Source organism: Harpia harpyja, chromosome 15 (assembly GCF_026419915.1).
Source record: "Harpia harpyja isolate bHarHar1 chromosome 15, bHarHar1 primary haplotype, whole genome shotgun sequence".
Classification (NCBI taxonomy): Eukaryota; Metazoa; Chordata; class Aves; order Accipitriformes; family Accipitridae; genus Harpia; species Harpia harpyja.
This window is the reverse complement of record NC_068954.1, coordinates 28,594,334-28,617,767: the sequence shown is the minus strand read 5'-3', so window position 1 is coordinate 28,617,767 and position 23,434 is coordinate 28,594,334. Positions and strand designations below refer to the sequence as shown.

The 23,434-nt window shown below is 46.6% G+C and overlaps 1 pseudogene; it reads left to right on the top strand.

The window, feature by feature from the left end:
- Positions 1 to 9,627: 9,627 nt before the first annotated feature.
- The window catches only part of LOC128151754 (patatin-like phospholipase domain-containing protein 7), a 45,930-nt pseudogene continuing 32,123 nt past the window's right edge, over positions 9,628 to 23,434 (top strand).

Here is a 23,434-nt window from a genome sequence, read left to right as displayed (position 1 = left end):
AAATCTCAGGGCAAGTAATGACCCATTTCTTTCAGCTGAGCCAAGATCTCTGCCATTCGTCGAAGGGGCTGCAGGAGGAGTACAGCTAAGGCCAAATCCAAAAGGCTGGGTTGGGAGAGAAATTTGTTGTGATTGAAGGAAAACTGGAAACTGATGAGGTAAACTCATTTCTTAGTTGTTATTGGCAACAAGGCTCAACAGAGAAGGTGACAAACGTGTTTTTCAGGTGGTGACACAGGACTTGGGAGCAGCATTTTTTCTATTGTTTCTGCAACACAATCTTTAACAGAGTTTTCCCTGTGACCTTGGAGCTGGGAATCTCCTTTACATGCCTGAAGTCCCTTTCTGTTAAGTGGGAACGGCAGGTTGTCTGATGCTGTGTTACGTCTTTTGGTTATGTGATAGTGATTCTGGTAGGTTTTGCATGCTGATTTTAGAAAGTACAGTCACAGACCTCTGCAGAAATGTGCAAACAAATGGATTTCTCTTAGCTTTCTGCGTGAAATGGTGTTTTAACAGTCAGGAGTTTAACCCAAGTTAAAATATCTTTAAAGGCCAAAGCTTTGGAAATATTTTTTTCCATATAGTTTACAAGTGACAGTTGGGTGAGGAAAAGTGTTCTCCCTCTGGTGAAGGATGTGTCTGAGACTCAATTTCCTGTTGTCGCTAGGCTTTCTGCCTGAGTGAAATTCATCGTTCCTCTCAGAGCGGCCGACCTTCTCAGGTATTTTGTTAGGGAATGCAAAATACCCAGCTGGGATTTTTTTAAACAGGCACTTTTGCGCTGAGGTACTTGAAAAAACAGAGAGTTCCCTTAGTTACAGAATACCAGGTTGCAGATGTTCAGTGATTTGAAATATAAATTGCTACACCAGTGTGCGTAAACAACAGCAAAACAACAACAAAACCTCAAAAAACCCCAACCACCAAAATCCAGACTCTGCAAATACTTCATGTAGATGTTTTTGCCTCCTGACCTGTTGCTAATTATCTACAATCAAAAGCACCTAGACAGTACCAGCACAGGGAACTCATTTAAGTATGCCTGGAATCCACAGTGGAGGAGTTCAGCTGACTACCTCATAGCATGCAAGCACCTGAGTTTTGTTCAGCAGCAGTAAACTTAGCAAATTTTATTGCGACTATAAAACATAGTCTAAGGAAAACTAAGCATTTGAACTGAAATATGTCAAACTCGCAAAAGGTTCGACCCAATTCTGTGTCAGTCTCCAAGGATGGAACTACCTTAGAGCAACTTGCTAGTAACTATATGATAAATGAATATATTTTGGCAAAATGTGCATTTTTAGAACTGAAAAAAGGAATCCTGTTTTCACATACCACTTGACGTAAAAGCCAGAATAACTTTTTAAATTGAAGTAAAAGTTTGTCTTGATTAATACTATGTAAAACAGACACAGGCAGAGTGTGTGTGTGTACAACAGAGAAGGACGAAACCTAAATCGTTAGGGTTTACATTTCTACCTAGTAATTTATTCCGTTCAAAGAAGCTTTAATGCTGAGGCGATTAAAACGAGGTTACAGAGTCATCAAATACTGTCATGTCTTCCATGCTCAGAACTGCTTCCCACTTCAGCCCAGCTCCACCTGTTAACTCATTTCTTCATTTCCTTTAAGGGCAGATGGTAGATTACAGAAACCACCCAGAACTGCTTTGGGAGAACGTCCCGGAGGGGTGACCGGGCACACATGGCTTCCCGCTCTGGCTTGAGCAGTGAATGGAACTCAAGTCTCCTGGGGCTACCACAACATGTGCCACCAAACACCCAAACTAAATTCATATGATCTCGCAATGAACAGTAGAGGGAGAGTGGCCAGCTCTTAGCTCTGCAATTAACATGCCCCTTGCAAAAATAACGTCCATAGGAAACGGAACTGCCAGTCGTTCTGCCATCCCAGAAATGACGTGATGACTGATGTCCTGGCGGTGTAACGGACTATGAACGCTTGTGCCAGCGTTTTGCAGACAAATGTAATAAAGCCCTCCAAAAAGCGGCTTCTGATATTCCCACTGCGGGTACAGGGAAATAAACTATAACATAATCCTATACAGAGTGAATCAGAGGGGGAATTAGCATCAGCAGTTTGTTGGCTCCTGCCACGTGCTCAGACAATGAAGACCTATTCACTTTATATGGAACTGTCATCCCACGGGTGACGAGCCATGGCGGCTTCTGAACGAGGCAGCCAGTTACTCTGCATTGAGTCCCTGAAGAAGACACCGATATACCAAAATACATGAGGGAATGAATAAAAAATAGTATAAGAAAAAAAAAATCCAATTCTCACTGTTTTCTGCCAGGGGAGCCCAAACTTCAAACTTCATCTCCTTTTTATCATGCTCTATTTGCTTCTTGAACAGTTTCACAAGCTCCTCAGCAACGTTGGTGTAGGCAAACTGCTCTTCACTTCACCCTGTGAAGCAAAAGGAAAATTTCAGTATCAAGTAAACAAGCCACATCAGAAGGTATGACTATTTTTTTCCCCTTTATTACCAGGTTTATTTAGTAAGATGACTAACGGTGCTCTTCACAGACAAGAACAATAGACTTGTGCTTGTCACTAAATGCAAAGAAAAATGCCTAACACTTTAAGAGAAATGTACTGGCCTGAGTTAGTTACGACTAAGGCTGTTAAAAATATGTAAATATCTGATCAAGGCTGTTGGGGCTGTTTCTGCCCAACAGAATGTAAAGGTAGCTATGGAAACAGTAACATTACAAAAACATATATCAAGCCTTTGATTGCCCTCAGCTTAACAAGGAGACTAGCAGATTATATACTGCATTTTCTATGGGAGAGATGAAGTGTTGTACTGAACACTTGAATATTTACATGGTTTCACGACGGTGACATTTCCCTTGAAATCTGCGCGTGGGTGTTGCAGGGCCATTTCATACTGCACAGAGAGCATAAGGCCACTTTACAGATGGGCTAGCTTGCTACCAGGAGGTTAGCCAGCAGGTAGCAGTTCTTCAAATGTAGGTTCAACAAAAGCATCTCTTATTCCATTGCCTGTGTCTTATTCCTCCTCACTGGCAGTAGTACAGGGGATGCAGGGGGAAGGGCTGGTGTTCTGCATTCTCCAGGTGCCACCTCCTGAGGGCCACCTGTAGTTAGAAAACCTTCCAGCACCTTTGCTACTGCTCTAATGGATGGTTTGGGATTATGTTAATGTAGAATTGACCCCAAGGACTGGGGAAAAGCATGAACTGCAGACCTAGACCCTTTTGTGCACATCCCATTATTGTTTTCTCTCAATGTGCATGACTGCACAGCGTATTCCATCCATTCAAAAATCCACTGATTTTTGACCTTTCCAGTATTTTTAAAAGCAGAACCATCACTCTCTTTTACGGTAGGACTCAGATCAAAAATATATGCTCAGCTATTGCCATAAAATACTGTAGTTTCATCATATGCCACAATCAAATGGAATCGGGCTGGTGACTATGACTATTTGCTTCCCTCCCTCCTACAAAAAACACATCTATCCAACACTTCAGAGAGTTAATCTCTCGCACCCTGACCTCTTAAAAAAAACCACCCTCAAGTCACTGAGTATTTCACAGGGAAGTTCCTTCGTTGGCAGAGTAAGTGCCCCTGAATCACTCTTCATCCTGTGTCCATTTAAGACAAGAGAACAAAATACAAGGATGATTGACGATATAAATACATACACATACATCAAAATTCATAAACACTCTTCAGAGGAAGAGTCTGCCAAAACCTGCTTTCCATCTAGGAAAAAGAAAATTGCAACGGGTTTAAACTGACTAGACCATGTTTCAAGCCAGTGCATCTTGCCGTAACCCAGTACAAACCAGGATGCTGACTAGTAAAGCACAGTGTGTAAATAACGGTATCAAGACCCCCTTTATAAATAGGCCTTCAAAAGAAACTGCCTATGTGTGTATCCACACACACCTGGCCAATACGTACCCCAAATGCACCCTCTAGTGCTGATGCACAGCTAATTACCCAGAAGGGAACAGAAAGGAATACTAGTCCTGTTCCCGCCTGTTTTGACAAACAAGAAATGCAATTTCAGAACCATCATACACACTGTATTTCTGAGAGGCCGGGCACAGATCACAGTCAACTCGCGGCCAAAGACAAATTCAGCGCCCTCCGCAAATCTTAAAACACTGTCAAATCATTCCTGCACCCTTAAAACCCAAAGGGGAAACTACACGAACCCCTTCCTCTCCCCCCAGCCCGCACATACACAATAAACCTCAGCATATCACAAAACACCACCTTCCCTACAGCTCGGTCAGTGCTTTGCACAGACAGAAGCTACATAATCTTGCCTTCAGACGCAGTAGCATCCGAAGAAAGCGCATGCTTTGTGCCATTTTTTTCAGAAGGACATTATTGGGCAACAGGACTGCCGACAGAGCACAGCTGATGTGATGCAAGGAGGATTTCTTTCCCTTTTTGGTTTTTAAGGCGGCCAGAACTAGTAAGTGATAGTCTTACATATACCGCTCTCCTGCCACACTATGGGAACTCTTGGTTATTAGTACCTACACAAACCCTAGGAACAGGCGAGATGAGAACTGAAGGCCCTCAGGAACTCTGTTCTACAGAGGCTCAGGATTTGCACAGCGAAGGTACTGGGTCCCAGCCCAGACTAAACTCACTTTCTGCGATTAGACCCTAAAACCACCACAGACTCTGCAAGGGGTGGGTGCATTCACTCCGTACACGTTCACTGTGTGCTGGATATCCAGCAGTAAGCCGTCGATTGCAAAGTTGGTATCTTGCTTTGACAAAAAGATCACTGCTGGGATTTCAGAATTTGTTTAAAAAGAGGAGCTAGGAAAGAGGAGCTGTTGACCAATGCCTCTGGCTCTGATGCAAACATAAACCATCCGAGGTCTAAAAAGCTTTTGCACATCTTCTGCTCACAAAGAAAAACAACATAGAGCACCAGCCTCTGGGTGAAGGATCCAGAACAGACAGCACTCTAAATGCAGAGAGAAGGGAGCTAGGGGCCTGAGCAGAAAGGGTTATATGCTGAACAAGCAGGTACAGAGAGAAGCCTGGGCAATCTTGTATGAACAAGCTACAGATAGCTTAGAAGAAAGCTCTAAACCCCTTATATAGTAAATCATATATTCAGGTATCTCTACATCGGTCCACTTGTATCAGAAAAGCACAACAGCAGCTGCTGGAATGGTTTTCTCCTGCATACAGGCTAAATGGCTCCTGCTACAGGAAGGAAAAGTAGTCACCAAAATAACTGCTCATCCTTAATTAGGACTCGTAGGTTGTTTGGGTGGTTTTACACCCTTCCCTAATAGATACTTCCAGATAGCAAAACTCTTCAGGTCCACTGCAAGAGTACTCAGGAGGAGCAGTTAATGCTTATTCTGGATCTCCTTAGAGGAAACCTGCCTTACATAATAAAATCAGTGTTGCCTTCCAGATAACAAAGTCTTAACCCCCGCCCCCAACCCAAAACCCAAGAGGCTTTCATACACGTCAACACACAAACACACATTCCTCTAGCCTAAGATACAGCAGACAAGACAAACGTTGCTTAGAAGCTCTTGGAAATCAGGGCACTGCACAGTGTTGACAGAAGACACTGCCAAACACTCAGCTCTCCCACTCTTCCCCCTCCTACACACACATAAGGACAGTCCCTAAGTATTTGCCCTTTACACCAGAAATAAACTTCAGGCCCTAGATGTGCTTTTGCTGCAAGGGCAGTTGCGGAAACTGGGGAGGAGACATAAGCAAACTCCCCCCAAATTCAAGTCGTCTTTTGCTATCTTTCAAGTCAATAAACACCTATTTCACAAACAAAGGCGATGCTGAGGCCAAAGAGCTCATGTACGAGAGATAATCAACTTGAAAGGCAGGAGGAGTAAGAGAAAAGTGCTTCCATCTTCACGCAAGGCGTCCTAAACCTATTGTATCAGCTATGGGGAAACACTAGAGTAGTGAAATACTGCGTTAAGGTGCAAGGGCAAGACAGAGGGGGAAACGGTGATGGCATTTTTCACAGCCATCTTGCATATCATACAGCAACGGTGCACAAATGATTTGACCCACCAGAGACGGGGAATAGGATGAAGTAAAGCCACCTTTTATTACCCCATCGCTTAAAACTGTTGCTCCCAAAGGATCCAGAGGGAAACTATCTTGTACAAAGCTACAAGGGTCTGAAGAAAAGGTGCTCCTTATGGAACACTACAGGGAAGCATGTGCTGACACCCAAGGGTATGCACACACAGAGAGTGTCATCCTCCCCCCACCCCCCCAAAAGAGGATTAACAGGGGTCCTTTGATCTAAGGAGCAGGAAGAAAAAGGCTGCGAAAGTTGCCAGCTTTCGCCATTACACTTACCAGTCACCGACACAGCCAGCAGCCCCACGGAGAGCAGCAGCACCCGGCTCCAGGAGCTCACTTCCACCGTCGTGACAGCAAAGATCCCCAGTTTTCCCCAGTTCCTTCCAAAGCCACAGCTGCATCCCGGCTTGTCCCGTCCAAGGCAGGTTGCATGTCCAGGGGCAGCAGGAACGGGGCGTGCTGGGCCTTGGTGGTTGTTGGCCTTCCCCTCTTTTTCTTCCCCTTTGCAGTTGGGATAGTCCTCAGCTCGGCTGCGTGAAGAGGAGAAAGGAAAGAGGCAGGGGAAAAGCAGGTCAGGCTTGCAAGTGGTTTTTTTCAGCCCAGAAAAAAAATATCCCACCGCATGGAAGGCTCTGAGCTTCTGCAGCTGGAAGGAACCAAGCGTGGCAGCAGCTCAGGAAGGGGAGAGGAGAGGCAAGGAAAGGAGCGGAGGGCTGGCTCATCCCTCTGGGTGGCTGTCTCGGAGCCAGCTCCTCAGCACTAGCAGCAGCACACAGTCCCCAGGGATTTATACTTTTCTATTAGCTGGTTGATTTAGCATTCCCATCTCTTGTTCTCCTCTTCGCTAAATGCTGGGGAAGGGAGAGGGCACGGGTGTTGTGGTGAGGGGCTGCTGCGCAGCCACCCAATGGATCTGCAGCCACCCAAAGCATCTGCCTCAGTTTTGCTTCCCCAAACCCAGCACAATCCTCCCACCAGCACCCACCCCACCAGAGCCAACAAAGCCCAATGAAGCGTGTAACCCGTGGTAACCGTATACATCAAGTCAGGGAATAGGGAGAGCCCTCCCCTTGGGTCAGGGGGTTCAGAGCAGACGCCCTTGCTTTCTCAGGGAAGAGCCGTGGGGCGGCTGGATCCGCTCCGAGTGCCAGAGTCGGGCAACGGTTTTACGCCTTAAAGGGATGAGGGGCAGGGACTGTGGAAAAGGAAAGAGAGAGGGGACAGGCAGAGAAAAAGGAAAAGCGCAAGAGGTCCCCGGTCCTGGGAGCAGTCAGCCGAGGGGTCCGGCTCCGGTGGGCGAGTGCAGGTGGGGCTTCAGTTTGTGCCCCTTTATCATCCTTGCCCCTCCCGCGGGCGGGCACTCGAACTCGCGAGGCTAATTAGGTGTCCCGAGCGGTTCGTGAGCCTTCGGGAAATGGGCCGGTGGGCTTGGGGGTCGTTTGGGGAGTAGCTTCCCCTTCCCTGCAGACGCGACCAGCTTGAGCTTTGAGCTGCCCTGCTCAGCACATCGGCACGGCATTATCAGAGCCCGGAGCGGCGCACCCTCCGGCCCGCCCTCCCCCGCCTGTCGCTGAGGGGTGCTGAGCGGCTTCTTTTCACCCGGGGTTCCTTGCCACGCAGCGTTCGTCGTTCGGCAGGACTTGCCCCACCACGACGTTTGAGCCATTAGCTCCTTCGGTCTCTCACGGGCGGGCGGGCGGAGGTCTCGGGGGGGCTGCCCCCCAGCCCTCCTCACCAGCTCGCCCGCAGCTCGCCCGGCTGGAGGCGGGGGACAGGAGCCGTCCCGAGGCCGGAGCGGCTGCGGGCAGCCCACCTGGAGCACGACCTCTCGGCGGGAGCATCACCCCGGGGGGGTGCGAGGGCAGCCGGGGCTCACCCGGGGGGCTTCTCCCCGGAGGCACGGAGCGGGCACCCGCTTGCTGGACGGACAGACCGTCGCCCGGATGGGTTGCCGCGCCGTCGCCCTGCTCCTCGGCTGCAGCCGCGCCGCGGCTCCGGCCCGGAGGGACCGTGCACGGGGGTGGCTCCCACCCCCCTGCGCTCCGGACTCCCGGGTTCGCGCTGCCCAGGCTCGCGGCCCGTTGTCCTGGGCTCGCTGGCGCGATCGGAGAAATCTGGCAGAGGGAGGCGGAGCAGGGCGTCGCCCCAAACCGGCCGGGGTGGCTGTGCCCTCCCTGGGGTCAGCTCGGGGTCCCCACAGCCCCCCCTTCCCTGACGCCCCCGGCTCACCCCCTCCCTCGGTGCTCAGGCGCCTGTCCCGGAGCTGGAGCTTCTCGTCCGCGGCGTTGGGGTCGGGGAGGAGGTGCTCCGCGCCGGTGCCGCTGAGCTCCTCCTGCGCACACCGCTCGGCGTCAGGGACGAGGCAGCCGCGAGGGTTTGTCGGCAGAGCTGCCGCCTCCCTGCAGCACCGGCGGCCGTCTGGGGCCGGCGCTGGGGGGAGGCTGGACGGTAACGGGGGTGGGGGGGGGCGAAGGCGCAGCCCCCAGGGACTTGCCGCGGCCCGCTGGTGGTGGGGCTGAAGGGCACCAGCCTCGCGGCGAGTCAGGCAGGGGCTGGGGGCGTGCGGGGTCCCTTTCCTTTCCCCCGCCCCGTGCCCAGAGCGCTCGGGGGGGGCAGCCCCTGGGTTCGCCCTGCTCTCCGGTCCCTGCTGCGTCGACCCCGTCTCTCCTCGGGAGCCGAGGGGCGAGTGGCAGGGGCGCGAGGAAGGTCTCGAGGAGCGGCAGCGGGAGGAGGCCGAGGGAACGCCGCGGGTGGTTTTCTGTCTGGGGCGCAGCTGCTGGTTAAAACCGAGCAGCGGTCCTTCGCCTGACGCGCGCTCGAGCTGCAGAGCCCTTTCCTCAGGATGTGGTGGGTGCTAGAAGACTGTCTGGGAAGAGCCCTCGTCCGAGGGCGGTTAGGGACGAAGCTCGGCACCTCCCGAGCTGCCTGCGCCAGCAAGCCCGGCTGGGCAGCGGCCGGGCCCCTCTGCCAGGCTGGGCAGCGGCCGGGCCCGGCGGGTCTTGCCCGCCCTTGGCGGGCCACCTCAGCCGCCAGCGGTCGCCTCCGCAGCGGCCTTACATCCCGCGGACCGAAAGCCAGAGGATCGGCGCTGCCGTTCTCAAGCGAGAGCGTCGCGCTGGAGCTGGGGTCGAGGCTCGGAGCTCGCGGCAGCGTGGTCTGCCCCTCTGGGGTCCTGCTTTGGCCGTTGGCGTGGCAGCAGCGGTAGTACTCAGCAGCCGAACTGTCCCTGGCTTCTTGGAGGGAAGGAGTCTCTGGTTTGTTCCAGCGAGCAGAGGCTGCGCTCAGAAATTCCTGTTACGCTCGTGGGGTTGTTTATGAACGGCCGGTCGGTGACTGTGGGCCGCTTCGGTTTATTTAATGGCACGTGACACATTTCCCCTGTGTGTAATTCCCTCCAGGCAGGTTTGTGGGAGCTCGAGGAGCCTTAGATTTTCTTTGTGAGATTTTGGGGTCAGGCACCTTCTCCTTGTGCATCCTGGAGTAAAAGTGATGACTTGGCTCTCCTCCTTAAAGACAAGAAAGATGGACGTTCAACACTTGTTGACCTTGACCTGCCGCGTTCCCGTGGCAGAGCGTCCCGCGGTTGGCGTTGCGGACCGTTTTGGCCGCCTGACTGGCAGCGAGGTGGGTGGCTGCAGCACCTGCTGCTGTTGAAGCCGTGTTTAACCCCGACTTAATACACCTCTGGATTTATTTGCAGTGCTCAGAGGCGCGGAGGAAAGCCGCGTGGTTTCCGTGGCTTCCTCGGTATGCCTAGCTTTTTAAACGCTTCTTCTTTTGCCTTCCGATCGTGTTTCTCATCGATCCCGCAGATTTGCTCATGGCACCAGAGAGGCTGGCTGGGCTCTACCCACCTGCAGAGCGTGGGAGACGAGAGGCACGAGGGGAGCAGAAGCAAACCTGGAAACTGTCACTTGAGAATAAGTGTGGACTAACTGGTAAACACAGCAGAAGGTGCAAAGTTGTTAAAAAGAGGGAAGAGTTTTGGAGAGGGGTTTCTTTCCTTTGGTGAGAGGAGGGTGTATTCAGTAGAACGATTCCCACAGAGCGAAGAAAGCAGAAGCCAGCCTATAAGGGAATTCAAGAGTCAGGTCATGGCTTTTTCTGCACTTCCATCGCTCGCTGAGAGGAAGCAAAGTTTAAGGGGGACTTGGTGGGAGCTGGGCAGCAGAAGGGTGGGGATCCTGTGTATGCATATGTTTGCCCTTCAGCTAGTACTAAGCAATTGTACGTTGCTGTGGGAGAGTTCATCTCTTCCGTAGCGTGGGATCCTAATATGCTCATCGGTCTCTGGGAAACACCTGCCTACGTAGGAGTAAGCAGTACAAGTGGTGTTGTACACCCGCGGTCTTCCCAGTCGTAACCCACTCCTTTTCCTTCCAGTAGAAGAAGAGCTGCATGTTGGAGCCACGCTTCAGGGTCGATCTCGGAGCACAGCGTCTGGCCTTGTCTTTAGACTGGTCCACAGGACGAGAGCAATGGTGAGGATGTGAGGATGGGAGACAAAGGCTGATATTGGAGGTTGTGTGTGTGACAGCTTTCAGGCGTAAGTTGAGGACTTTGCTGAATGAACCTTTGGTGGCTTCTTGTGAAGTAGCTTAAGACTTTCTTGGTCCCAGCTGTGTCCCTGCATCTTCTGGAAGGTTACTCTTTCCAGAGCAAGGGTGGCAAAGGAAGAAGAACCCATACCGTGGCCACTGTAACAGAGGCTAAAGCAACAACAGATGTGAGGTTGTGCTATGGTGACTGGTGGCAGGTGAGCCAGGGACGTGTCTTCTGTTGCCTTTGCTCAAAGGAAAGACCAGAGTGGGATGCAGGTGGATCCACTGGTTCCAACTCTGCTCTTAGAACAGCTGAAAGTGTGAAGTTCTGCTTAATATTAGCAGTATTAAGGACCGCTAATAATAGCACGTGTAGGAAGTTTAAATGTGGGTTAGGGAGAAACGGGAGAGAATTGGTTTGGAAGTGGCTCCTTCCTCTCTCAAATGCTCATACCTTTGATTTCAGGAGTGGCATCGCTGCCTGAAATGACAAGAATTAGCTGTACCTTGGAAGAGGTAGGGTGTATGTTTTCTGTTAAGTTAAGCGCAAAACAGAGCGCGGTGCCTTTGGTGTGAGGCTGGAAACTGAGGGGATCAGGCAGACGTGTGCTTAATGCTGTAGGGCGAATATTCAGTAGCTTTTGCTAATGAAAGCTGTTTCTGGGCATGCTGTTTAATGAATAAGTAGAATTCCCAGTTCTACTTTCTTCTTCCTTACGTTCCTTCTTCCCCTTGTCTCTGCCCTTCAAGATAAATGATCATTGCCATGATGAAAGGTCCCTTTAAAGCCTGTCACTGTTGTCACTTGAGAGACAAATAACCCCTTCTAGAAGCCGAATGTGCAACCTTCACATCCCTGTAGGAAGGGGGTGACCCCCTATCTATTGCGTGGAAATTTGGGCAATTCAGTATGGTATAGTAACTAGCATACAGTGTAGAAATGGAAAGAAGCCCTGAGCCGCCCAATCAGTACCTACAATTGCAGGTAACCAAACAGAAGGTACCTAGTTCGTGTCAGGGCATGTCAGAAAATCTGTGCGCTGTGCGCTGCAGAACCTTTGCCAGTGCTCCATGTACGTTGCGTCCAGAAGCTGCAGCTGTAGCGTGCCACAGGAAGAGAGCAGGAAAGGTCAGGATCTGCCAGCACTTCAGATGTCTGTGATAGCAGGGAAATAAAACATTTCTTCATACTGCGGAACAGGGAAGAGACTCAGAGGTCCTTATCGGCCTGACCTGGAGGAAGAAAAATCCCTCTTTACGTGGAATTTGTTTACTGATGTAATATCAAGCATGTGAGAAGTCACGTTATGCATCTAGGAGAAAGAAAGACCCAGGGCGGGTTTTCTTTCCCTCGCATGAGCGTGAGTGGTTTGCTCCCCCTGTGAGATCAGGGAATGGGGGTCATTGGTGTAGATGAGTTTAAGATGGGATGGGCTGAAGCTGAAAAGAACTGTATAAACGTGTGCATTCCTTCCACTGTACTACCAGTTTCTGTCAATGTTTATTTGAACCAAACAAATATAGCATTGTGTTACACTTTCTGTCTATACTTTGGCTGCTATTTTTTACTCTAACAACTTCTTAGGACACAACTTTCAGTACTTTCTAATGTTTTCTCTGTATTCCACTGTAGTGGATATCCTTTGAGGGTGATCAGCAGTGATTCAGAGGGGAAGCTGCATCTTTTCTCCATAGATGAATCTGCTCCTTCTGTGCCTGTTGTGAACCAGTGGGAAGCTCACAAATTTGAGGCCTGGACTGCTGCTTTTAATTACTGGGACACTGATTTTGTGTATTCAGGTCTGTAAGGCTTGGGAATCTCATTTGGGGGCGGGGGGTGCACCTTGTTTAGGGATGTGTGTTCCTTGGGGTTTTACTTCCAGGGTTGGGTATGCTGCTTGCAATCACAGCTCTTGAAAGAGTTGGGGCCTCTGCTAGGGGTAAAAGGCTTCTTGATTGTGGGAAGTGGTTGGAGTTAATTAGGAGAAGCTGAGCCTTTTAAAGTGTACTTTGGCTGCCTGTTGGCAAAAAAGATGGTAATCTCTTGCGGTGTGCAAAAGAGAGCCAGAGAGCTTCTAGAATCCAGTCTTTTTATCTTCTAACATTTTTTTTTTTGCTTAGCAAAGTGAGGGTATTGTTAACACACATCTCTTCTGTGGTGACGAGTACCGTGAGCTTCAAATGATGTTTGGCATGTCCGTTAAATGCTATGAGATCCGAGGGCTGAAAAGCACCAGCTCGGCGTTAACTGCGTTGCCTCGGCGCCCTGTGCTGCTCCTTTGGATGGTGCTTAGGGTCACAATGTTTTGTCTTTGTGCAGGAGGAGATGACAGCCTGCTAAAGGGCTGGGAAACCAGGTGCAGCCCAGAGATTCCTGTCTGCACCAGCAGGAGGGAAGCAAGCTCTGCCTGCAGCTGGACCCTACAGCTATGGTGTATGAACACAGGGTGCTACCGTGTCCCTTCCCAAGCCATGGAATTCAGAGACGTGCAGTGACAGTGGAGCCCTGCTTCTGCCTCCCTTGGGAAGTGGAGACATCTATTAGGTTTTTTTCATCAGGACAACTTCAGGTGGAAACTTTCTTGTCCATGTCCTTCAACGTAATAAACCACCTGCTCAGTTCCACCCGTGAAGATGGTGGTAGCTTCTTTCTAGAAGAAGGATCCTGATTTACACTTTTATTTTGGGAATTTTTGTGTGTGTTAAATTTGGATAGCTTATCATGGAAGGTTTTTTAGAAAACGTTTTGGTCTCCACTGTTCACTCATTTGAAGTAATCTCTTTTTTTCCAGTGGCATAACCTATCTTTTAGAATCTGATTAAAACAATATAGACAGCTCTCCAGTGAAATTTTATATGTAACCTTAAAATAAACTGGGGATTATTGCTGTGGAAGTATTAATGTTGGGAGTAAAGCAAAAATTGTAATGCAGAAGCTCTGTCACTTACTCTCTAGTGTAATTCATTTGCAGTATCCACCTTCTCCAAAGTCATTATACACTTGATAATAGAATGTTCAAAACCAAACACATGATTTTTTTTTCTACAGCCTATTATGGCTGACATCAAAAGAGTCAGGGAAGCAGAAATCACATACAATTTGAGTAAACCAACTTGAAAGATTGCGTGTGTGTAAATAGTGTGTAGCTTCTTGTCAGTTCTAGGAACTCTACTAAGTCACAGTCCAAGTCTGAGCATTTGTTTCTTTGCTGTCGCTGTGCATGAGAGAGGAGTTAATTCCTGTTATTTTGCCCTGTGTACACAGAGTTGTTCAGCTCACAGATCTTTGGGGGGAAAAATGCTGCATATTTTGCATGTGAGCTTGTAGTTTAAACTTCTTGCATGTTTGATGTTTTAATTAAGCATTAAGTATTTACGAATGTGCTTGACTTGTAGACATCTTTTACTGAGCAAAGTGTTCTTCAGGCCTCCAAACATAATTAATAATTAATATTAATTAACAAATAATTCTTTTCAACTTTAGGAGTTACTAACTTCTTTCCCCTGTAAATTCCTACCGCAGCTGACCGCAGTTGCAGTTGGAGCTGCAGTGGCATTGCTACTGATAGCAATTGTTGGGTTTGTCGTTTACAGAAGAGTGAAACAATCATAGCTACATATGTTTTAAAAACGGTTTTCTCAGCTGTCTTCAGTATTTTTACAATAACGTGGTAAATTCTATGCCGATTTGTAATAATTGCTTTCTGTGAAGGTAGGGGTTCTTGCAGGGAAACAGCTTTAGAAGGATGAAGAACTTGTGTTGATTCACTTCCCCAGGTCTGAACATAGAATTCGGAACTGTCGCACGCAGGACGCTGGAGGTTTTTCTTTCTCTAGTGTATGATAGCCTTAGTATCAGTTGGCATGCAAATAACTTCAACCCTGCTGCGATTTCACTGTTAAAGTAATGAGAAATGGGTGAATTAGAGTTTTCCTTTGTGAGATTAAATTCACCTGATCCTTCTCTCTGTTTAGAGAGCCTTTGTATCTCCTCCAGCGATTAGGTAGAGCCTCAAGCCAGCTCTTCCCTAGTCTGGCTTGGCTAACCAGAGTTGGATAATGAGCTGTCTTGTGTTGGTTTAAATTCCAGATGCTGGCCACAAGAGCTTGCTGCTTAGTAGACAGGAGCCACCGCTGTTACAGAGGTAGCAAAATTGACAGCCTGTGCTGAGTTTTCCTTCCCTTAGCACAGAACCGCAGATGGATTGTGATGTGATGCTTCTCTGTTTCAGAATAACTTCAGCCACACGTGCCTCCGTACAGATTTTGCAAGAGAGACAAAGTGATGTTCTGTGGGTGGAAGATCATGAGAAAGGTAAGTGCATCTGGCACGGTGGGAGGGAAGTAAAGGTTAAAATCCAGTTCGGGAGGTGTTGTAAACTTTGCAATACTTCACTTGCTTAACCTGGCCCAGGGCCTTCAACCTGTAACATTTCACTGGACTTTTGGGGACGTTTCAGAGCTCCTGGGGTTCTGCCTGAATTGCTGGTGGAACAGCAATAGCTTCTCTTTCTGGCCAAACCTCACCTCTTTCAAGAAAATTTGCCGACAATGAGGGTAGTAATAAATCAGAGAATATCTAACTCATCTGTGGAGTTGGTGGTTGTTTAAATATGTACAGTACTCTGTCTTTCTCAGTGTTTAGGATTATATTCCAGATATTCAGTGCCTATATTCAGGATTGTCCTTTTCAGATAATGACTTCCAGCACTGCCACTACAGTCAAAGCTGACACCTTCTTTCCCATGTGAGTCTATCTGCGGAGCAGATACTCGAATTTACCCTTCTGCAGCCTACCTGTGAAGAGCACTCAGCGCTTCAGCATATGAGCCCTTGTTTTCTTGTACTCAGTTGCAAATAGGACTTGTGAAACTGTCTCATTAGAGACTGTTGAAGAGGGGTTTATCCCAAGGTTGACCTCTTTGCCTTGGATTGTCACAAGGAATACCACCTGTGCCCTCAGGTTCCTGTCCTGATGTTGTTCCTGTTGTATTATTCTGAAAGGTCTCCTCAAGAATTTTCCATCAGTCAGGAATCTGTTTCTGCATCAGTTGGTTAAATCCTTCAAGGCTATGGCTGCCTGTTTGATATTTTCTTCCTTTTTTGTTTGTTTGTTTGTTTCTTTTTTACTTTTATCTTTGCAAGTAGCTTTTCTTGGGGAATCGCAACAAGAAGTCTTGAGGAGATCTGAAGACAGACGTTTCCTTTAATGGATTAGGTTAATCTTAGTAGGTATGCTGGGTGTTCAGCGCTGATTGCCTGGAATTCATTTAACTGAGAAGATTAATCTTCCCGTCTTTCTCCGCAAAATACATGCATCCCTTGAAGCTACTTAGTGTATGTGGAACGTGAGACTTGTTTTTCTTCTGACTGACAGTACCACCGTGGTCAAAAGAACTCATCTGTTCAGAGGTGTCATGAGGGGCTATGTCAGCGCAGAGATTTTGCATTTGGTTTTGTTGCAAGCTTGTGCGATAGGTCCTAGAGGTCGAGGTGACTTCCTTACTCAACGCTTCCCATACCAAAATTTACGTAGCAGCTTCTTGGACCTGCACGTGCAGTTTTAGTATATATGATGCTGTTGATAAAGGCTGGCTTTGGAAAGCCGCCTCTTGCTCAGGTGGGGACTCTGACCCCTTTTCAGAGTAGCAAACGTTTCTTGCTTGCTGGTAGTCATCTGTTGAATGAATGACGGTAAATAGAAATGGTTAGTGAAGGAAAAAGGCTATTTAATTCTGCCTGCGAGAAGTGCTCCCTGCCCTCTGTCCTGCAGAGTCAGAGCCAGGGTGTGGGTGCAGTGGGCTCCCCAACCCAGGGGAGCTGCGAGGCAGGAATGGGACTGGCCCCTTTTGGGACCAAAGGCAGAGCGTGGCTGGGGGGGTCCTCACTGTGCCCTGCGGGGTAACCTGCTCGAGTCCAGGTGTGCACTCACATTGCCAGGGCACTGAACACCAACATCTATAGAAAAATAAGGCACAGGTAAATAACTGCTTGTCGAGGAGCGCTTTCTCTTGTGCACTGCTGCAGCCTTCTGTCTCACACGCTGCTGAACTTCGCTGAGGTGAATTCAAATACTTGGCCTTAATTGGACACTGTGCCGGTTTTGGAGCTCTGTTTCATTGTGGAGGGAGGAGACTACTCCCTGAACCTTGCTTTTGCGTTGCAGATCAGCCTTGATGTAGAACTTGGCCAAAACAGCCCTCAATGAAAGGAAATTGTGTGTGTTGCCAGCAACTTTGTAATTTTAATATTCAGCTGTTTATATGTAACACACGTGAGTAAAGGATGCTTAGAATTCCAGGTGGTAAAAGCATCTCAGGTAGTTTTTGCTTTGGGGTTTTAGACCTTGCTTTTTTTGCTTTTATTCCTGAATAAGCCATAGAATATTACAAACTAACTGCTGTTGATTGTACTTCATGTCTTTTTGATAAAATACCAAGATTTTGCTTTTAAAAAAAGAAAAAAAAAAGAGCCTCCAAACTAATTAAAGACTTCTTTTGTGAGAGAAGCTTCTTCCTAGGATTTTACTCTGTGAGAACCAAATGGAGAACTAGTAATGTTTTGAAAGTAACTAATGAGGTGTTTTCTCGGTCTTGCAGTTGTTGCATTTCTGCAGAAGGTGGCACTTAGTAACTATTAAAACCAAGTAAAAGCTTTGCTGCATGTCAGTGGTGCTGTTTGTCACCAGCTGAAGAATGAAGCAGGCCCTAGTGTGTCAGCAGCACAGACCGCCGCAGTACTACTGGAGCTTTAAATGTTGCTCGTCTGCCTGATGTTGAATGTTCCCGAGTGAGAACTGTATAGGTAAGGGTTTTTTTTTTTTTCCCTTCTACCATCCATTACCACTGTAGTAGTTGCTTCTTAAAATCAAAGTGTACTCCACTTGCTTTCTAGGAAGAAAGTGATCCTGAAACAGATGTTGTTCCAGTCCTCCAAGGTCTTATACGAGTGCTTCACTCTGCTCATGCTCTAATGACTTGGTAGATGAGTTGGAGCCTTTGCAGGGTTGGAACTAGTGGGTTGGTTTTTTGGCCTGTTTTGGTTTTTAGTAAATGTTTTTGTTTTCATTATTTCCTCCTGGGTTACAACTCTTCCAAACTCTCTGGTTGGGAACGCTGTGCCTCGCCAAAGGATGCGGAAGCGGGCAAAAGTTTTATCTTTGGCTAAAAGGTACTTGGGCTTTTGGGAAAGGGAAAATTCATGCCCTAGCAGCTGGTTTTGTGGGTGTTTTGTTTGTCATGTGGAGCCTGTCCCTAGCATATAGCACTTTTCCATAGCTGCTGTTTTTTCCAAGTCCTGTCAGCTGTGCGTCAGCCTAGCATTTTGCTGGGAAGGTTGTCGAAATGGAGTGGTTTGTGCACACAACAGCACTGTCTCTAGTTTGGCTGAAGAAAGGCAGGAGGGTGGAATGCTACTGTTTTATCAAATTGATAATGGGTAACTTGGCATGGTGTGCATTTAGTATTGCAGTCAGCCTATGGTGTCAGTGTTCAGCCCATACTTAAGACAAATGAGGAGACTTCCTGAACTTTCTGACCTGTGTTTTTCTTTGTAGGATTCTGTGTATTAATAGGGAACGTGCAACTCTGCAGCCGAAAGAACCGCCGCCTCCTTTGCTAGAGCCAGATCTGACTGAATTTGATGTAAAGCATTCCCATTTGCCATCGGAAGTCCTATACAGGCTTAGAAACGTTAGGTAATGTTGAATGGAAGGATAAGTTTGGATTTTGGTTTTGGCGGGTGTTCAAGTGATCTAAATATTTGGCAGTTTGTGGCAAGTCTTAAATTTTATCAGTGCATGGTCAGAGTCTTTAAGCAGTTGACTGAAAATTCTTCTGAGCATGAGGAAAGAATAAATGACTTCTAATTTTTTAGAAACGTTAAGAAAATAGTTGAGTGTGTTTTTAGGAAAAAAAAAAAAAGCAAAACAAAACCCAGAAAAAAGATGTAGATTAGTGGCCTAAATTCAGGGCTAGTGATAATAAAGCTATTCTAACATGAACAGATTTCTGTTAGTGCATTTTAAAACTCCCTTTAGACTATATCAGACAAGTTTTTGGTACAGAAAAGCATCGGAATTGGTAAATGTTAATTGGATACCATATAGACAACTCTCTGAACTGCAGAATCTTTTACTTCTCTGGCCGAAAAGGTTGCAAATGGAATCCAAGTCAGCTTAATCCCCACAGCTCTTTGGCAGGTTGAGAAGAAGGGATAGTCCTTCTGCCTGTTCAGCACGGGGCTAAATTTGCTGAGGCAGCAAAGAGGATGAGCTCTTCTGATCTGTAATTTTGGCTTTGTTTGTGTATGTTCATTTTTCTCCCCATTATGATATAATTTAGTCCTGAAGGTCATACATACTCTAATAAAACTGCTGTTTAAGTCATCTAAACTTTCTACTGTGGAATTCTGATCTCCTATGACTAATCGATGTTGCAGTAGAATTTGATTGATTGATCCTGTTAAGTGTGATCTACTGGAGCTATGTGGAGGGCCCTTCTGGTGCTGTGCACAGAATGATCACGTTTAAGACGCGTATTTCTGTCTGCCTGGTAGTGACCGACTGGTTCCAATATCGAAGGACTCCACTTGCATGTTACCTGCAGGAGATGGAATATTCCAAACTTACAAGTATGTGCACGTGACAGGCATTTTTCCCTTTGTTTTCAGTATTTCTCGCGTGTTCTGGTTATGTGGACAGGGTAACTGTTCTAAAAGGGAAAGTTCCATAGGGTAACTTTTCTCGTGCAATGTGTGAATCTTGCAGGTTCTTACATTTCTTCCCCTTCCAAAGCCATGCTGGTGTTTGCTTGAGGAAGACTGGATAGACTTCCTTCTGAGCCTGCTGGCATTGCTCAGAGTGCTACTCAAAAAGGACCTCCAGTATTTACAGGTTTTGGCATCTCACAGTACTTTTGCACTGCTGTCTTGGGGAGTTCTGCTCCTTCTGCCATGCTGTTGGACTGCCATGCAACAACTGACTCTGGGGTTGCTCTGCTATTTGTGCCTGGGGGCTTTGCAAATTTGGGAAGGATTTTCCAAGGGCAGCGGCGATTTTAGGTTTCCCTTTGCGTTTTCTCTCCTGCCGGGTCCTTGGCCACTTTGAGACACCTCTTTTCCTGGAACTGTGCAAGCAGATGTTTTTTGTGCAGTTGCATGAAGGCGAATACATCTGTTGTCCTGGGCAGCTGGATGACAGCATCTACGTTGTGCAGGATGGCAAGCTGGAAGTTTGCATTCAAGAAAGTGTAAGAACAAACCGATCTGCGGTTCTTGAGATAAATCTGTTGGCATAGCATATAGGTTGGCATGAATCATTAAGCACTGATTAAACTTGGACATTTGAATCGTAGTGATTTAGAAAGGATTACTTCCAACCCTTCAGGGCCATGATATTTATAAAGATCAAAGTTTTTATCTGTGGTCCTCCGTGTCTTAGATGAGCGAGCAAAACACAATGCCGATCAGGCTTTCTGAAATGTGCTCTCATACTCTAGTTGCATAGTTATTGCGGGAGGACAAGGGTGCGAGAGGGGCTTTGCACAGGGTTGGAAACATTCTTCTTTTGGATGGTAGTTATAGAAAATAGTTAGGTGTACGGAGCAGGAGAGACTGAGTACACTTCACTCCATAATATTGTAGCGTGGTAGTTAGCGGGTCCGCCTGGGAGGTGGAAGATTCAGATTCACTCTTGGGTAGACAGGGAAAATAAATGATGGCTTGTTTTATGGGTGAGTCTTAAGCATTGAGTGCTAGTCCTTGCGATCCCTTCTGGCAATTTAGATTTTTTTTTTTCCCCCCTTCTTCCAGAGTGAACTTTGAGTTTAGCTTTAACACGTGAACAGTTTAGTGATGGCTGAAAATGCAGGGGGGGTTGTGTTTGTAAATTATGCCAAATTTGCTGTTTTCTGTATATTTTTGCACTTTGCTGTTCTTTGCTTTGTACTACCTCTTGACACGTAATGCCTTGATAAAGGGAGCTAATTCTGTCTCAGAGTGAAGGAAGCTGTTTTTTTATTGGTTGTTACGTAGCAAAGACAAGCAGGTCACATCTCCCCCTAGACACGCCTGGCTTTTAGTTTCTTTTAATTTATCGCTCTTAGGACGGTGGTTGACAACTTTGGAGGTTTGAATTAGCACATTTCCATCAGAGCAGAGAGAAAACAAGCATCCGAGTTACCATGGGGGACCGTTTCTTTTAGGGCCGCTCAGAGTATCTGGGAGAATGAGAGCAAGTTGGGCCTTCTGAAATGCTCCATATATGCCAAATATGCAACTGTGAGCCTGCAGCAATCTTCTGTCCTACACTTGCAGGGTGGAACAGAAGTGGGTGTCAAGGAGGTGCTGGCAGGAGACAGCGTCCACAGCCGCCTCAGCATCCTTGATGTTACCATGGTAAGTTCTTGAAAGTGAAGGTTTTCTGCAGTGCTGCTTTATGTCGCAGAGCTTGTTGGGGGAAGTAGACTTTGAACATTGCTAGGAAAGAATCGGCATGGAAAAAGTTTCTTTGACTAATTCTTTTCCTCCTCCCAGGCCTTCACAGCTGTAAACTTAGTGCTGTGGTGTGTAAGTTGGTTGTGAAGCACGTATGCTTGACAGTGTAACACCGGCTATTTCTGATGAGCAGTAGGATTTGAATTATTCTTTTGTGGCTGGTCAGGGCCCAGAAGTCCAGGCTTTCACACCGTTTGCTTACTGAATTTATTTTTGTTTAGTCTAATGAAAATAAACCTGACAGTTGTTATTACTGTAGTTATACTGTGAAACCAGTTGATGGATTTCATTTTTTTCCCAATATGATAATGTTGCTGGTGACTATCGGAAGGTTGTGCTCCTTGGCAGGTGACAAGATGAGCTACATGGTAGTTGGTCGTATTTATCGCACAAATGAGTGGTGTGGATTTTGTTTCAGTTGGAGTTACAATGGTGGTTTTGCTGAAATTGTCACAGTGCATCTATTTAGGAATACCTAAGCTGAAGGTGGTGAATTCATCATCTTTGATAATACGCAAGCACTTCAAGTGTTCACTTGAAGGATTTTGATAGTTGAGAGGATGAAGATAATGTAATCAATAAGTTGTTCATATTTGACCTTGTATCCTGTTTCTCTTGTGCTTGGCTGTCTCCGTTCATTAAAAGGTACTGTTATTCCATCTGTAAGTAGTTTTAATGATTCTGTAAAGTGTTCTTTGCCACTTCTAGATGCAAGCATGTATCTGTGTACCTGTATGTATAATTTCCATAAAACCTATTGAAAGTGATAAACAATTTTTAAGCTTTGTCACGCTTTTTTTTGTGGAATGTAATAGCACATGAGTAATTTGGACTGTACGAGTCTAGTTCTTGCCGTCAAATCCATATTAATAGCAGATTTAGAGGTATCTCTGCCCTTGTTACTTCCACCAGTAAATTTTCTTAATGGCAATATTCTAAAGAGCAGGACCATCGTATAGGAACATGAATACTAGTCATGTTCTTTTCCTATATTCTTTTTGAATAAACAAGAAGAAATCCTTCTGGTATAACAATGGTTTGTGGTTTTGGTTTTTTTTTTTAAAGGGTGGTTGCCATTCATTTTGTGTTGTGGTGGGGTTTTTTTGTTGTGGTGGGGGTTTTTTTGGTTTTTCTGTTTGTTTGTTTGTTTGTTTGTTTTAATTCTCATTCTATCTTTTTTTTTTTCCTCTTTCACATTAGTTATAGCACTGGTAAATCAGAAAATAAAAATTACTGAAAATGTGTTGAAAAGAGCTACCAGCGTGCGGAAGCATCTATAACAAAAAACCTTGCAAATTTTTTTCTAAAGTAACTTGTTGTCATTTATTTTTACAACTCACTCTCTCCCTTGTTTCCCTGCTTGAACTGGTTGTTTTAGTTCTGGTTTTCATCTTCTTTATGCTCCTTGCTGACTTCAGGTATTGAAGTAGCATGAAAACGGGCGAGAAGAGAGAAAGTAGCATTGATCAAAATAGAGGAGGCTTCTTGGTGGCGTTCCAAATTAGTGAACGAGTCTTAGAACTTCCTGCAGATACCACAACCTTAATTAAGTTTCAGTGTACCACCAAACACATGGATCTGACATGAAGAAAGACTATTCAGAGAGGATTTGAGTTGTCTGAGCTGAATTTGTGATTCCTTTGACTGATTTTGTAACACATGATGTCAGGCCGGTCCCCCACTTGGTTGAGAGATGTGCAAGACAATTGAGGTTGCTGCAAGCAGTGGTGACCTGTTGTTATTGGATCTAAAAGATAAGTCACACAAGAGGTACTTTCTAATGAAACTTTCCAATCTTTTAAATTGAAAAGTCCCCTTCGATCTACTAAATACAAAGATACCAGCTGTGACATAAGAGCCGCCTTCTGTGTTTCCCTTATTCTGAGAACAGATAAATGCTGCTTTCTCAAAACGCGCAGAAACTGGAAGCTTTTGAATCCAAGTAGATGCTAGCCCTTTCCTGGTATTTTGGAACAGTTCGGTGTTGTAGTTAATCAGACTCTGAACTGATACTGCCTCAAATATTAAAGAAGCCTCTGAACTGAACATTGTTGATGTCCATGCGAGTGTTTTCAGAAGCTGTTGCTGAGTGCTCCCTCTACCCATATGTGCGGTCAGATCTTTTTCCTGAACAATGACTTTTCATTCAGAGTTAAATGGGACAAACAGAGATGGTGTTTGATGCTGGTGGCTAGAGCTTTGGGCTTTACTCTTCTTTTGTCCTCCATGTGGAGATGGTATTTGGGAAACTGTGAGCAGGTGGCATAGCTGGAATGGAAAAGAAGAGACCGGGA